Below are 14853 nucleotides of genomic sequence, written 5' to 3' on the forward strand. Positions count from 1 at the left end.
TGTCCTCTGCATGAAATTGCTTGTTTAGGGCTTTAACATACTTCGAAATATACGTCATCAGGGAAAAATAAGACTTGAAAGGCAGACACAATGGATTTTTTAGCAATGCAGTGGCTCCCCGTGCCTTATTGGTTTCTTTGAGACTCTCCGCATGAAAGAATAAAGTAATACATTCCCACTGCTCCAAATATCGAGCTACAACGGCTTGTCTAGACAACCATCGAGTCGTGTTTTCTCAAAATTAGATGTTCTTTCAATTCCATTTAAATTTGCAATTCTAAAAACTAACTGGCCCGGTTTGGGCTGTGACAAATATAGCCTTATACATCCTGACAAAAATCTTCAATTTCTTTTGGCAATTGTTTGCGGGCAGCACTAGGATATATGTGAATGAAATGGCATGAACAACCAAGTACAAAAAAACTTAAGAAGTCTTCTGACAGCTTCGCCTAACCACCACCTTGCTCCCCCATCATAACCGACGCATTGTCTGCGGCAAATCCTCATAGGTATGCCTTTGGAGCTACAATTTCTTAAAAAGTAGTTTTTTTATGGCCCGATAAATATCTTCGGCTGTACACTGCTGAACTTCTATAGGTCACAAGAAGGAGTCTCTTACCGGAAAAATGTCTTCTCGATCAACACCATTCAGATGAAGATGGGAAACAACTTTAACCAGGCACTTTGTTACTCAAGTTTGTGTTTTCATCAACTATTGTCTAGATTTCCCCTTCTTGATGATTTCGCACAGATATTTGCAACAAACTTCGACAATAACGTCGTTCACGAGATGTGACTAACGTTAAAATTACGATTGAAAAAAATTTTTTCAAATGTACCGTATTGTACCAGGACCTCTAAATTGTACCAAAAACGGTGCAATTGTACCGCGTTGGCAACGCTGCTGAGAAGCGATAATTTAACAAGGATTGTCAAAGAGTTTATTAGAATACGAGCAGCAAAGTTTGCCGCAAATTTAATTTCGGTTGCAATGCTCAAATAACATTCAATAAACTTATCAATTTGTCTTTAGATTTTTCAAAACAGCAAAAAATATTTCCAATAATATCAAAGTTTATTTCAAAATTCTAATGGTAAAGGGAAATTTTCCAATTAAGACTTGGACAAAATTGTCCCAAAATTACCCAAGAAAACACGCTCATTTGCAATGAAAATTGTCACTCCGCCAGTTGATACCACTGGTGTTGATGAAGAGCGTCAAATCATGGAAATTAGGGGGCAAGGCCGGATCCAGTGCCCCCCCCCACCGATATTTTTGTCTGACTCGTTAAAACTTAACGCAATGCATTTAAACAAATTTCCTTGGTTTTTTTTAAACTTTTTTTTTGTACCCCGGCCTCCAAAACAATATTATGGAGACGGCCCTGGGGGGGGGGAGGGGGCAACAGAATATTTTTCAGAGTTCAGGGAGTGGAATTTCGTTGTCTTTTCAATATCTTTAACAAATATATGTAAAAAAACAAGCCCCTTTTCAATGATAATACCACGAAAAGATTTTTTTAATCTAAGAGGGGGACTACAGGAAAAACATTGAGAGGCAAGCCCTTGATATTCATACATGCTGCTTGGTAACAATGCAAGTTGTATTTTGTTCCTATGGCCGTGTCGTTTTCGTCGAAAATTTCATTTTATTGAATATTTTAGTTACTATGGGCAGGAGTTTATTCTTTGCAACAATTTTTATTATTACTAAGGGCTGTGGTTCGTCATTTACTAGGTTGCAGCTACCCCTGCAACCATGGTGGTTGTAACCTGTGATTGTGCCGTCACCCATCATTTTGTTTGTGAAATCATGATGTGTGATAATATCTTGTTCAGTAACAGTTGCCGTAGCACAATGGTAACGAGACAATCCCTAAGACATAAAGGATTTGATTTCAAGCCTGTCTACGGTTACGGTTCTAATACAAAAAAAGCACACCTGACTACCTAGCCAAGGAAACGGAGTACCCACTGAGGCAGTGGTGTACAAGTTTTGAAACGAATAAATAAAAAGCATTGTTCACAATCCAGGGAGGTTAAATTTGTTGTCTTTTCAATTTTACTATTCATGCAAACTATTCAATTCTTAAAACTGCCACGAATAGATTTTTTTTTTTTTTAATCTAGGGCTTGCAAGACAAACAAATCTTGCAGAGAAAATGGACACTCCGCCAGTTGACACAACTATTATTGATCAATAGCATCAGTTCATGGAAATTGAAGGGGCTATGACATATCCTTTGCTCCCGCCCCTCGATATTTTTTCTGATACGTTAAAACGTAACGCAATGCATTTAAAAAAATTTTGATGCTTTTTACTAATTTTTTTGTCCTCCCTCCTCCAAAAAAAAATTCTGGAAACGGTCCTGGTGAGGATGGGAGACAAAACAGTAGTCTTCATAATCCAAGGAGGGAAAAATCTTTTTTTTTTCAATTTCTTTAACAAAAATACGAAAAAAAACAAGCCTTTTTTCAAATAATAATAATAATACCACGAAAAGATTTTCTTGAATATGAGAGGGGGAACGCAGAAAAAATCTTGTAGGAAAATACCCCCCCCCCCCTCCCTCAATTGAAGCTACTGGTATTCATACATGGTACTTTTTAGTAATACAATTTTTACTGTGATATTATTAAATTTGCTCCAAATATGGACACAAAAGCTGTATTTTTAATCACCCAATCAAAATAAACAGCAACAAAACAGTGAGTATTTATTCTTTTCATTCTCCAGTTGATTGATTTATTCTGTAAATCCATCTAGTTACTAACAATGTAGCCAGAAGACTGTATTGAAGAAAAGATGGCCTTCAAGTATAATTCTAGTTTTATAGTAGAATTTGAGTATAGACTTATAAAAGCACCCTAAGCTTTGAACCCTGGAAAAGCAATAGAAAATAAAAAAAAAGTCCTAAAAGATGGACTGGAGCTAGGAAGACTTAGTAGAAAAAAGGTAGTACGAGGGACGTTGCATTCCAAGATGGTATTATCTTTTGATTCTTCAAATGCAGAAGAGAAATGCCTCATGGACTACCATTCTGTAAGGACTTCTACTAGTTTTGTTCATATTTCTTGAGCAATGCTTTGCCCTTCACTTTTTAGACTAAATAAATTACGTGGCTATGCTGTAAGGATAACAAATCCAGCAATAGTTACTTTCTAAAACGAAACAAAAGAGGACTGAATGTAGCTTGGACTTGGCTCGTTTTTACACCATCTAAGAACTTAGCAAATAAATACAAGAATCGCTTCCTTCCAATGTCGTAGAGGCCCATGGGCCCTCATAAAGTCTCCTCCCTCTGGAGAAAAATAGATTTTTGTAAAATTTAGGACGGTTCTGCAGCAAGGCCTGCTATAGAAACAAGGGCAAGCCTTGACCACACCAATCGCTTGTACCAAAATATCTTAAAGAATACACTTTAATCATCAACTTAATGGATTCGTTGTCTTTTCAATATTTTTAACAAACAGTCGTCAAAAAAACAAGCCCCTATTCAATGATAATACCACGAAAAGATTTTTTTTAATTCAAGAGGGGGACTGAAGGAAAAACATTGAGAGGCAAGCTCCTGATATTCATATATGCTACTTGGAAACAATGCAAGTTGTATTGTGAAATCATTAGATTTGCTTCAAATTTGGACACAAAAGCTGAATTGTTTTTTACATAGAAAAAAAATACACAAACACGAGGCAGTGTTTGTTTATCACATAAATGATTATTTGCTTCAATTTTATTAGAATGTATCCTTTTCATGATTCCATTTATTTGATTAATTCTATATTTCTATCTTGTTACTAACAATGTAGCCAGAAGACTGTATTGAAGAATAGATCACCTTCAAGCTAAGATAGTGGAATTTGAGCATAAACTTATCAAAGCACCCTAAGCCTGGAACCCTGAAAAAGCAATAGAAAATGAAAAAAAAGTCCTTAAAGATGGACTTTTTGTTACTATTATGGCCGTGTCGTTTTCGTCGAAAATTCCATTTTATTGAATATTTTAGTTACTCTGGGCAGGAGTTTATTCTTTGCAACAATTTTTATTATTACTAAGGGCTGTGGTTCGTCATTTACTAAATTGCAGCTAACCCTGCAACCATGATGGTTGTAACCTATGATTGTGACGTCACCCATCATTTTGTTTGTGAAATCATGATGTGTTTGATAATATCTTGCTCATTAACAGTTGCTGTAGCACAATGGTCACGAGACAATCCGTAAGATATAAAGGATTTGATTTCAAGCCTGTCTAATATCCCGTGCCCCTCCCTCCAGATTTTTTTGTCTGATACGCTAAAATGTAACGCAATGCATTTAAACAAAACCAAATCAAATTTCTTTCAGAGGAAAAAAATATGATGTTCAATATATTGAAGGACTAGGAAATTACAAGAGTGGTTTCCGTTAAGTTGGAAAACGTATTATTCCTATGATTGATTTCCCCTCGAAAGGGGTACACCGATCCCGGCGGTACTACAATTCCGAGCCATCGTGTGGAGGGAGTTGGGCGACCCCGACATCCCTCTGATTTCCAAAAATCAGTTTAATGTTCTTGGCCCCATGAAGGGAGCGTATCAGATATTAAGCTGATATAAACAGATACTACACTTTGACCTCAGCCAATAGGCTGAGAAGCGATAATTTAACGAGGATTATCAAAGAGTTTATTAAAGTACGAGTAACAAAGTTTGTCGCAAATTTAATTTCGGTTGCAATTCTCAAATAAAATTCAATAAACTTATCAGTTTGTCTTTAGTTTTTTCAAAACAGCAAAAAATATTTCCTATAATATCAAAGTTTATTTCAAAATTTGAATTGTAAAGGAAAATTTTTCCAATTAAGACCTGGACAAAATTGTCTCAAATTACCCAAGAAAACATGCTGAATTGCAATGAAAATTGTCACCCTGCCAGTTGATACTTCTGGTATTGATCAAGAGCGTCAATTCATAGAAATTAGGGGGGCAAGGCTGGATCCAGTGCCCCCCCCCCAATGTTTTTGCCTGACTCGTTAAAACGTAACGCAATGCATTTAAGCAAATTTATGATAGGTTTTTCTTTTAACTTGTTTTTTGTGCCCCTGCCTCCAAAACAATATTATGGACACGGCCGAGGGGGGGGGGGAGAGTATTTTTCAGATTCCAGGGTGTGGAATTTTGTTGTCTTTTTAATATCTTTAACAAACATGCGTAAAAAAACAAGACCCTTTTCAACGATAATACCACGAAAAGATTTTTTTTACTCCATGAGGGGGACTACAGCAAAAATATAATCCACTGGTATTCAAATATGCTACTTGGTAACAATGCAAGTTGTATTGTGAAATCATTAAATTTGATTCAAATTTGGACACAAAAGCTGAATTTTTAATCACATAAGAAAAATACACAAACACGAAGCAGTGAGACTTTATTAGAGGCAACGCTATAGCGTTGTCTATAGAAAAAGCCATACGGCTCCAATGTTTTATTATTATTATTATTATAATATTATTTTTTTCCCCAGAGGCACTTCATATGGAAGGGGTCGTCGTAGAAACTTCAAAGGGGGCTCATTCGTTTGGAAATCGAGAGTTCTAGGGCCCTTTTTAATATTCGAAAGTGATTGGAGGGCAACTAGTGCCCCCACGCCCATCATTCCCCCAAACACATCCAATCAAAATTTTGAGATAGGCATTTTGTTCAGCGTAGTCGATTTTCAAATAGAAAATATGTTTTTCAAGAGGGTACTCCCCACAACCCTCAGGGCAAGGGTTTTAAGTTATGCCTTTGGGGCATATAAGGTTTTTATAGAGGGCTTTGTCGTAGAAACTTCAAAACAGGCTCATTCGATTGAAAATTCAAAGGGCTAGTGCCCTTTTTAATAATCGAAAGTGATTGGAGGGCAACTAGCCTCCCCCTACGCCCATCATTTCCCCAAACACATCCAATCAAAATTTATAGATAGCCATTTTGTTCAACGTAGTTGATTTCCAGATAGAAAATAGGTTTTTGAGGAGGACACTCCCCCACAACCCTCAGAGCAAGGGTTTTAAATTATGCCCTGGGGCATATAAGGTTTTTATAGAAGGCGTTGTCATAGAAACTTCAAAAAAGGCTCATTCAATTGGAAATTCAAAGGGTTAGTGCCCTCTTTAATAGTCGAAAGTGATTGGAAGGCAACTAGCCCCCCCCCCACCGCCCACGCCCACCATTCCCCCAAAGACATCCACTCAAAATTTTTAGATAACCATTTTGTTCAGCGTAGTTGATTTCCAGATAGCAAATATGTTTTTGAGGAGGACACTCCCCCACAACCCTCAGGGCAAGGGTTTTAAGTTATGCCTGGGGAGCATATAAGGTTTTTATAGAAGGTGTTGTCATAGAAACTTTAAAAAAGGCTCATTCGATTGAAAATACAAAGGGCTAGTGCCCTTTTTAATAGTCAAAAGTGATTGGAGGGCAACTAGCCCCCCCCATCCATCATTTCCCCAAACACATCCAATCAAAATTTTGAGATAGCCATTTTGTTCAGCGTAGTTGATTTCCAGATAGAAAATTTGTTTTTGAGGAGGACACTCCTCCCCAACCCTCAAGGCAAGGGTTTTAAGTTATACCCTGGGGGCATATAAGGTTTTTATAGAAGGCGTTGTAGTAGAAACTTCAAAAATGCTCATTTGATTGGAAATACAAAGGGCTAGATCCCTTTTTAATAGTCAAAAGTGATTTGAGGGCAACTGACCCCCTCTCACGCCCACCTTTTCCCGAAACACATCCAAAAAAAAAATTTGAGACAGCCATTTTATTAAACGTAGTTTTAAGTTCTGGAAATTAGGTCTTGGAGGATGACAACTCCCAAAAGGCCCTCAGGGCAAGGGTTGTAAGTTATGCCATGGGGGCATATAATGTTTTGTATAGACAATGTTGTGATAGAAACTTCAGAAAGGGCTCATTCGATTGGAAATTGAAATGGATAGTTCCCTTTTTATAGGCAACAATGATTCAAATGCAACCGACACCCCTTCCACGTCCACCATTTCCCCAAACACATCCGATAAAATTTTTGATATAGCCATTTTGTTCAATGTAGTCGAAAGTTCTGAAAAGTACAAATTCGAACAAAATACTCCCCCCACAGCCTTCAGGGGCTAGGGCTATAAACTATGCCATGGAGGCATGTATGGCTCTTATTAAAGGAAAGCTCATATGAACTGCAGAAAGGAGTTGTTTGATTTAAATTTAAAAGTTCTGGCTCATTCTTTAAGCTTTAAAAGATATTAGAGGGTAATTAGCTTCCCCCCCGCAATCCCTTCCCCACAAATGCATCCAATAAAAATTTTAAGATAGCTATTTTGTTAAAAATAGTTCAAAGATCATATAACAAAAATTCCGGTGTCAATATAACCCACCAGGGCCCGGGGGCAGGTGTTGTAAGTTATGCCCTGGGGGCATATATGGGTCTCATGGAAGGGATGCTCGTATTAACTTCAAAGAGGGATCGTTTTTTTGTAAACTGAAAGTTCTAGTTCACTTTTTAAGAGTCAAAAGAGATTGGAGGGCACATAGCCCTCCACGCCCCCTCCACGCCTTTTTTTCTCAAACCCATCCGATAAGAACTTTGAGATAGCTTTTTTTTAAAATAGTTCAATAACCATATAACGAAAACTCAGAGGTCAAAAGAGCCCCCCTGGGCCCGAGGGCAGGTGTTGTAAGTTATGCCCTGGGGCAATATATGGTTCTTATTGAAGGAATCCTCGTAAAAAATTCAGAGATGGCTCATTTGATTGGTAATTGAAAGTTTTAGTTAATTTTTTTATGAGTCAAAAGAGATTGGAAGGCAATTAGCCCCTCCCCACGCCCTTTTTCCCAAATGCATCCAATAAAAATTTTGAGACAGCCTTTAAGTTAAAAATTTCAGATAATGTCAGATAAAATTTTGAGATAGCCATTAAGTTAAAAATTTCAGAAAACGTCAGCAAAAGTCAGATAACAAAAACTCAGGTGTCATCATAACGCCCCAGGGGCCGGGGGCTGGCGTTGTAAGTTATGCCCTGCGGCATATATTGTTCGTATGAAAGGGATGCTCGTATAAACTTCAGAGAGGGCTCATGTGATTGGATATTGAAAGTTTGAGCTCACTTTTTAATAGTCAAAAGAGATCCGAGGACAGCTAGCCCCCCCCCCACGCCTTCTTTTTACAAACCCATCTGATGAAAATTTTTAGATAGACATCTTGTTAAAAAAATAGTTCAAAAGGTCGGATAAGAAAAACTCCTGTGTCAATACAACCCCCCAGGGTACAGGGGAAGGCGTTCTAAGTTAAGCCCTAAGGGCATGTATGGTTCTTATGAAAGGGATGCTTGCATAAACTTCATAGAGGGCTCATTTGATTGGAAATTGAACGTTCTAGTTCACTTTTTAAGAGTCAATAGAGTTAAACAACCCCCCCCCCCACGCTCTTTTTTCCCCAAACCCGTCCGCTACAATTTTGAGATCGCCAGTGTTTTGGAAATTGTTCAAAAATTAGATAACAAAAACGCCCCCCAGAGCCCGGGGGATCGCCGTTTTAAGTGTTGTCCTGGGGGCGTATATGGTTCTTATGAAAGGAATGCCCGTATAAACTTCAGAGGGGCTCATTTGATTGGAAATTGAAATTTCTAGTTCAATTTTTGAGAGTCAAAAGATATCCGAGGGCAACTAGTCCCCTCCACACACCCTTTTTTCCCCAAGCCCATCTGATAAAATTTTAATAATAGCCATTTTATTAGAAATACTTCAAAGGTCAGATAAGAAAAATTCCTGTGTCAACGGAACCCGCCAGGGCCCGGAGGCAGGCGTTATGAGTAATGCTCTAGGGGCTTATATAGTTATTATGGAAGGGATGCTCGTATAAACTTTGGAGAGGGCTCATTTGATTTGAAATTGAAAGTTCTTGTTCACTTTTTAAGATTCACAAGAGATCAGAGGGCAACTAGCCCCCCCTCCTCCACGCCCTAAATGGATCAGATAAAAATTTTGAGATAGACATTTTGTTTTAAATAGTTCAAAGTTCTGATAACAAAAAACTTCGGTGTCGGCACAGCCCCCAGGGGCCCGGGGGTAGGCGTTGTAAGTTATGCCCAGGGGACATATATGGATGTTATGGCAGGGATGCTCATATAAAATACCTAGAGGGCTCATTTGATTGGAAATTGAAAGTTGTAATTCACTTTTTAAGAGTCAAAAGTGATTGGAGGGCAGCTAGCCTCCCCCCACACTACATTTACTTTTTTTCCAGAGGCACTTCATATAGAAGGGGTCGTTGTATAAACTTCACAAGGTGGATCATTCGATTGGAAATAGAAAGGGCCAGGGCCCTTTTTAAGAGTCAAAGGTTATCGGAGGGCAACTGGCCCCAAGCCCTTTTTACCCAAATACACCTGATAAAAAATTTTAGGTAGCAATTTTGTTAAAAATAGTTCAAAGATCATATAACAAAAACTTTTTAACGTATGGTCATTTCGTTAAAAATAGTTCAAAGATCACATAAGAAAAACTCCCGTGTTGAAACCCCCCCCCCTCAGGGCTGGGGCAGGCATTGTAAGTGTTGCTCTGGGGGCATATATGGTTCTTATGGAAGGTCCGCTCATATAAACTTCAGAGAGGGTTCATTTGAATAGAATTTAAAAGTTGTAGTTCATTTTCTCAGACTGAAAAAAGATCAGAGGGCAACTAGCCCCTCCCGACCTCCACGCCTTTGGGTGTATCGGATGGATAAGCCAATCCGATAAAAATTTCAGGTGACCATTTTGTAAAAATAGTTCAACCATAAGATATTAAAACTCCAGGGTCAACACAGCCCCCAGGGCCCAGGGATAGGCGTTGTAAGTTATACTCTGGGGATATATATGGTTCTTATAGAAGGGATACTCGTATAAACTTCAGAGAGGGCTCATTTGATTGAAAATAGAAAGTTCTAGTTCACTTTTAAAGAGTCAAAAGAGACCGAAGCTTAATCTAGTCCCACCACGCCCTTTTTCCCGAAACCCATCCGATGAAAATTTTGAGATAGCAACTTTGTTAAAAATGGTTCAAACATCAGATAATAAAAATCCCGAGGTTTACACAAACTCATTTTTTCATGTTGATATTGATACTTTGATATCAGTTTTCTTACTTTGATGAATATTTGATTTTTTTTAAAGTTTGATTTCAAAATAAGGATTTTTTAAAAACTTGAAATTTTTTGCAATCAAAAACGAACAAAAATTAATTAAAAAAAACTTTCCGAAAAATAAGTTTTTCAAAAAAAGTAAAGGCCATTTTAAACTTAAGCTCAGCATATACAGATACATTTTAAAATTCAAACTAAAAACGACCAGAAATAACTATTAAAGAATAAATGAAACCCAAAACGAACAGAAATTAAATAAACACTCATAGCAAAAACATACAACAAGTAATAATATAAATGAATAAATAGATCTTAAAGCGAGTAATGCTTAGATTGAATATGAATATCAAGCTTAAAACGAAAAAAAAATATTTTTCCTATTGAAGTATAAACGAAACTTAAAAAGAACATAGAGTAAATAAGCAATCAATTCAAATAGAAATGCAGCATATACTCATGTTAATGAATAAGTCTTCCTCAAAACAAAAGAGAATGAAATTGAACATGAAAATCAAGCATAAATCAAACAAAAATCATTACAAAGAAGAGCTTGAGAAAGACCTGCTTCTCTCGCTATATAAGTCGAAATCATTCTGCGTCAATAGCACCTTACTGAAAACTACATGGGTCTTTAACAGTCTTGGAAAGTATCAACAACATCAAATTGAATATTTGATATATAATGATATTAGTTGTTGAAAGATCCATCAGTTCAAGAATTTATTTCACTGTAATTGTGCTTTTATTTTTAATATTGTAAGAAAGGGACAAGAAAATGTTTGTAAAGTAATCAATTTCCAGTGAAGAGCGAATAACGCAGTAAGCTTTTGGTTTTTACTTACAGTTAGGAAAGGAGGCATTATCCAAACACATGCTTTTGGGGAAACTATATTTGTCTTTAACAACTTTAAAAAGAGCTAATAAATTAAACTGAATATTTAATGTATAATGATATTAATTGCTGAAAGCTGATCAGTTCAAAATGTTACTAACATTTTTATGTTTATTTTCAATATTAAGTACAAAAGAAAATATTTGTCATAAAATTGGTTTTCAGTAAAGCGCCAATGACATAGTAGGTTTTAGACTTTTACAATGACAGAAGGAGATCATACCCAAACTCTTGTTTGTGGTGATTTTTTTTCGTTTCAAGCTCGTTTGCGTATTCAATTTAAGTTTCACTCGTTTTAAGATTTATTTATTAATTTACATTAATGTCTATTGCATGTTTGTTTGCATCAATGGTTTATTTAATTTCTATTCGTTTTGAGTTTCATTTATACTTCAATTGCAAAAATATTTTTTTTTCGTTTTAAGCTTGATATTCATATTCAATCTAAGCTTTACTCGCTTTAAGATCTATTTATTCATTTATATTATTACTTGTTGTATGTTTTGCTATGATTGTTTATTTAATTTCTGTTCGTTTTGGGTTTCATTTATTTTTTAATAGTAATTTCTGGTCGTTTTTAGTTTGAATTTTAAAAGGTATTTGTATCTTATGAGCTTAAGTTTAAAATGGCCTTTACTTTTCTTTGAAAAACTTATTTTTCGGTAATTTTTTTTTTTTAAATTACTCTTTAAAAAGAATAAAAAACATCAAAGCCAGCTGGATAATTTGACAGAACTAATTAGTAGTGTTACAAAACCAAAGCTGAAATTTCTCTTGAAGTGACATGTGATCGGCAATGTTTTTTTTAAATTGTTTCAAGTCAAAAAATTTAAGTCTTTGTCGGTCAAACGTCTAGTGCCAAACGAAAAAAAGGTCGTATTCGGTTGGGATGGGAGGACGTCGTAAGAAAAGATTGAAAGTAAATGGGGAATTCCTGGGAGGGTGTAAAGAGGGAAGCTTTGAATACATTTGGAAGGGAGAGGAGGGTCCGAATTTGGAAACAAAAGCTGAATTGTTTTCCACATAAAAAAAAAACACACAAACATGAGGCAGTGAGACTTTATCACATAAATGATTATTTGCTTCAATTTTATTAGTATGTATCCTTTTCATGATTCCATTTATTTGATTAACTCTATATTTCTATCTTGTTACTAACAATGTAGCCAGTGAAGGATAGATGGCCTTCAAGCTAAGATAGTAGATTTTGAGCATGAACTTATCAAAGAACCCTCAGCTTTGAACCCTGAAAAAGCAATAGAAACTGAAAAAAAGTCCTTAAAGATGGACTTTTTGTTACTATTATGGCCGTGTCGTTTTCGTCGAAAATTCCATTTTATTGAATATTTTAGTTACTCTGGGCAGGAGTTTATTCTTTGCAACAATTTTTATTATTACTAAGGGCTGTGGTTCGTCATTTACTAAATTGCAGCTAACCCTGCAACCATGATGGTTGTAACCTATGATTGTGACGTCACCCATCATTTTGTTTGTGAAATCATGATGTGTTTGATAATATCTTGCTCAGTAACAGTTGCTGTAGCATAATGGTAACGAGACAATCCGTAAGACATAAAGGATTTGATTTCAAGCCTGTCTAATATCCTGTGCCCCTTCTCTCCCCCCCCGATATTATTGTCTGATACGTTAAATCGTAACGCAAGGCATTTAAATAAAACCAAATCAATTTTCTTTCAGATGAAAAAAAATATGATGTTCAATATATTGAAGGACTAGGAAATTACAAGAATGATTTCCGTTAAGTTGGAACAACATATTATTCTTATGATTGATTTGATTTCCCCTCGACAGGGGTGCACCGAACCCGGCTGTACTACAATTCTGAGCCATCGTGTGGAGGCAGCCGGGCAAGCCCCAACATCACTCTGATTTCCAAAAATCGGTTTAATTTTCTTGGCCCCATGTAGGGACAGTATCAGATATTAAGCTGATAAGAAAAGATACTACACTTTAACTTTTTAGCCAAAAGGCTGAGAAGCGATAATTTAACAATTATTGTTAAAGAGTTTATTAAAATACGTGTAACAAAGTTTGTCACAATTTTAATTTCGGTTGCAATTCTAAAAAAAAATTCAATAAACTTATCAGTTTGTCTTCAGTTTTTTCAAAACAGCAAAAATTATTTCCTATAATATCAAAGTTTATTTCAAAATTAGGGAAATTTTTCCAATTAAGACCTGGACAAAATTGTCCCAGGATTACCCAAGAAAACATGCTGATTTGCAATGAAAATTGTCACTCCGCCAGTTGATACTTCTGGTATTGATCAAGAGCGTCAATTCATGGAAACTTGGGGGGAAAGGCCGGATCCTGTGCCCCCCCCCCCGAAGTAAAACGTAACGCAATGCATTTAAACAAATTTCCGATGGGTTTTTCTTTCAACTTTTTTTAGCCCCGTCCTCCAAAACAATATTATGGACACGGCCGATGGGAGGGGGGGGGGCAAGAATATTTTTCAGATTTCAGGGAGTGGAATTTTGTTTTATTTTTAATATCTTTAACAAACATGCGTAAAAAAACAAGACCCTTTTCAATGACAATACCACTAAAAGATTTTTTTTAATCTAAGAGGGGGACTACAGGAAAAATATAAGCCACTGCTATTCATATATATTACTTGGTAACAATGCAAGTTGTATTGTGAAATCATTAAGTTTTCTTCAAATTTGGACACAGAAGCTGAATTTTTAATCACATAAGCAAAATACACAAACACGAAGCAGTGAGACTTTATCAGAGGCAACGCTTAAGTGTTGCATAGAGTAAAGGCCATACGGCTCCAATGTTTTATTATTATAATTATTTTTTTTTCCCAGAGGCACTTCATATGGAAGGGGTCGTCGTAGAAACTCCAAAGGGGGCTCATTCGATTGGAAATCAAGAGTTCTAGTGCCCTTTTTAATAGTCAAAAGTGATTGGAGGGCAACTAGCCCCCCCCCACGCCCATCATTCTCCCAAACATATCCAATAAAAATTTTGAGATAGCCATTTTGTTCAGCGCAGTCGATTTTCAGGTAGAAAATAAATTTTTGAGGAGGGCACTCTCCCATTACCCTCAGGGCAAGGGTTTTAAGTTATGCCCTGGGGGCATATAAGGTTTTATAGAAGGCTTTGTCGTAGAAACTTCAAAACAGGCTCATTCGATTGGAAATTCAAAGGGCTAGTGCCGTTTTTATTAGACGAAAGTAGACCCCGGCGCCACACCGATGAGGGAAGACCGGCGGTGGCGGGGCCAAAAACAGTGCGCCACGCCACGCCGTGGGTAAAATGTTGGCGGCGCGCCGTCGGTAAGATGTCGGCGGCGCGCCGTCGGTAAGATGTCGGCGGCGCTCCACCGGTGCGATCAATGTTGACCGCAAACATTAATGTTTTCATCAGTCTTTCTCAAATCACAGCTTAAATTTACAACACATTCGAGCCTATTCATGAGTTCAAAAATTCACAAATCGCTGGCTGGAAACTGGTCTTCTTCGTTATTAATGAAGAGAAGTAGAAATCTGGTAGAAACGAAATGGCTGTGGCGTTTCAGAACCCTTGCATAATACGAGTAGTTGAAGTATCTATTAGCTATGTATTCTTAACATAAATAATTATCAAAATTAGTAGTTTTTTTTCATCGAGCATTACTGCATACAAAACTTCATATACCGTATCACAAAATTCGTCAGTCATCGGGGTAAAAACTTCGAATATAACTTTGAACTTAGAAGCTTAATTTTTTCATAATGCCCTTTGCCTATATCTGTTATGTCACCTTTAAAACAGTTGAAATGGGTGACTTTGATATTGATTGTTTTTTTTTGG

At 36.7% G+C, this 14853-nt stretch overlaps 2 non-coding genes across 2 annotated transcripts; both read right to left on the reverse strand.

The window, feature by feature from the left end:
* Positions 1–4454: 4454 nt before the first annotated feature.
* Positions 4455–4645, reverse strand: LOC148940613 (U2 spliceosomal RNA). The gene has a single exon (XR_016143422.1). It is a non-coding gene; the product is annotated as a U2 spliceosomal RNA (small nuclear RNA).
* Positions 4646–12837: 8192 nt separating this feature from the next.
* LOC148940614 (U2 spliceosomal RNA) lies at positions 12838–13031 on the reverse strand. The gene has a single exon (XR_016143425.1). It is a non-coding gene; the product is annotated as a U2 spliceosomal RNA (small nuclear RNA).
* Positions 13032–14853: the final 1822 nt, after the last annotated feature.

Source organism: Artemia sp. Qi Xiang Cuo, chromosome 19 (genome assembly GCF_049724085.1).
Source record: "Artemia sp. Qi Xiang Cuo chromosome 19, ASM4972408v1, whole genome shotgun sequence".
Taxonomy (NCBI): domain Eukaryota; kingdom Metazoa; phylum Arthropoda; class Branchiopoda; order Anostraca; family Artemiidae; genus Artemia; species Artemia sp. Qi Xiang Cuo.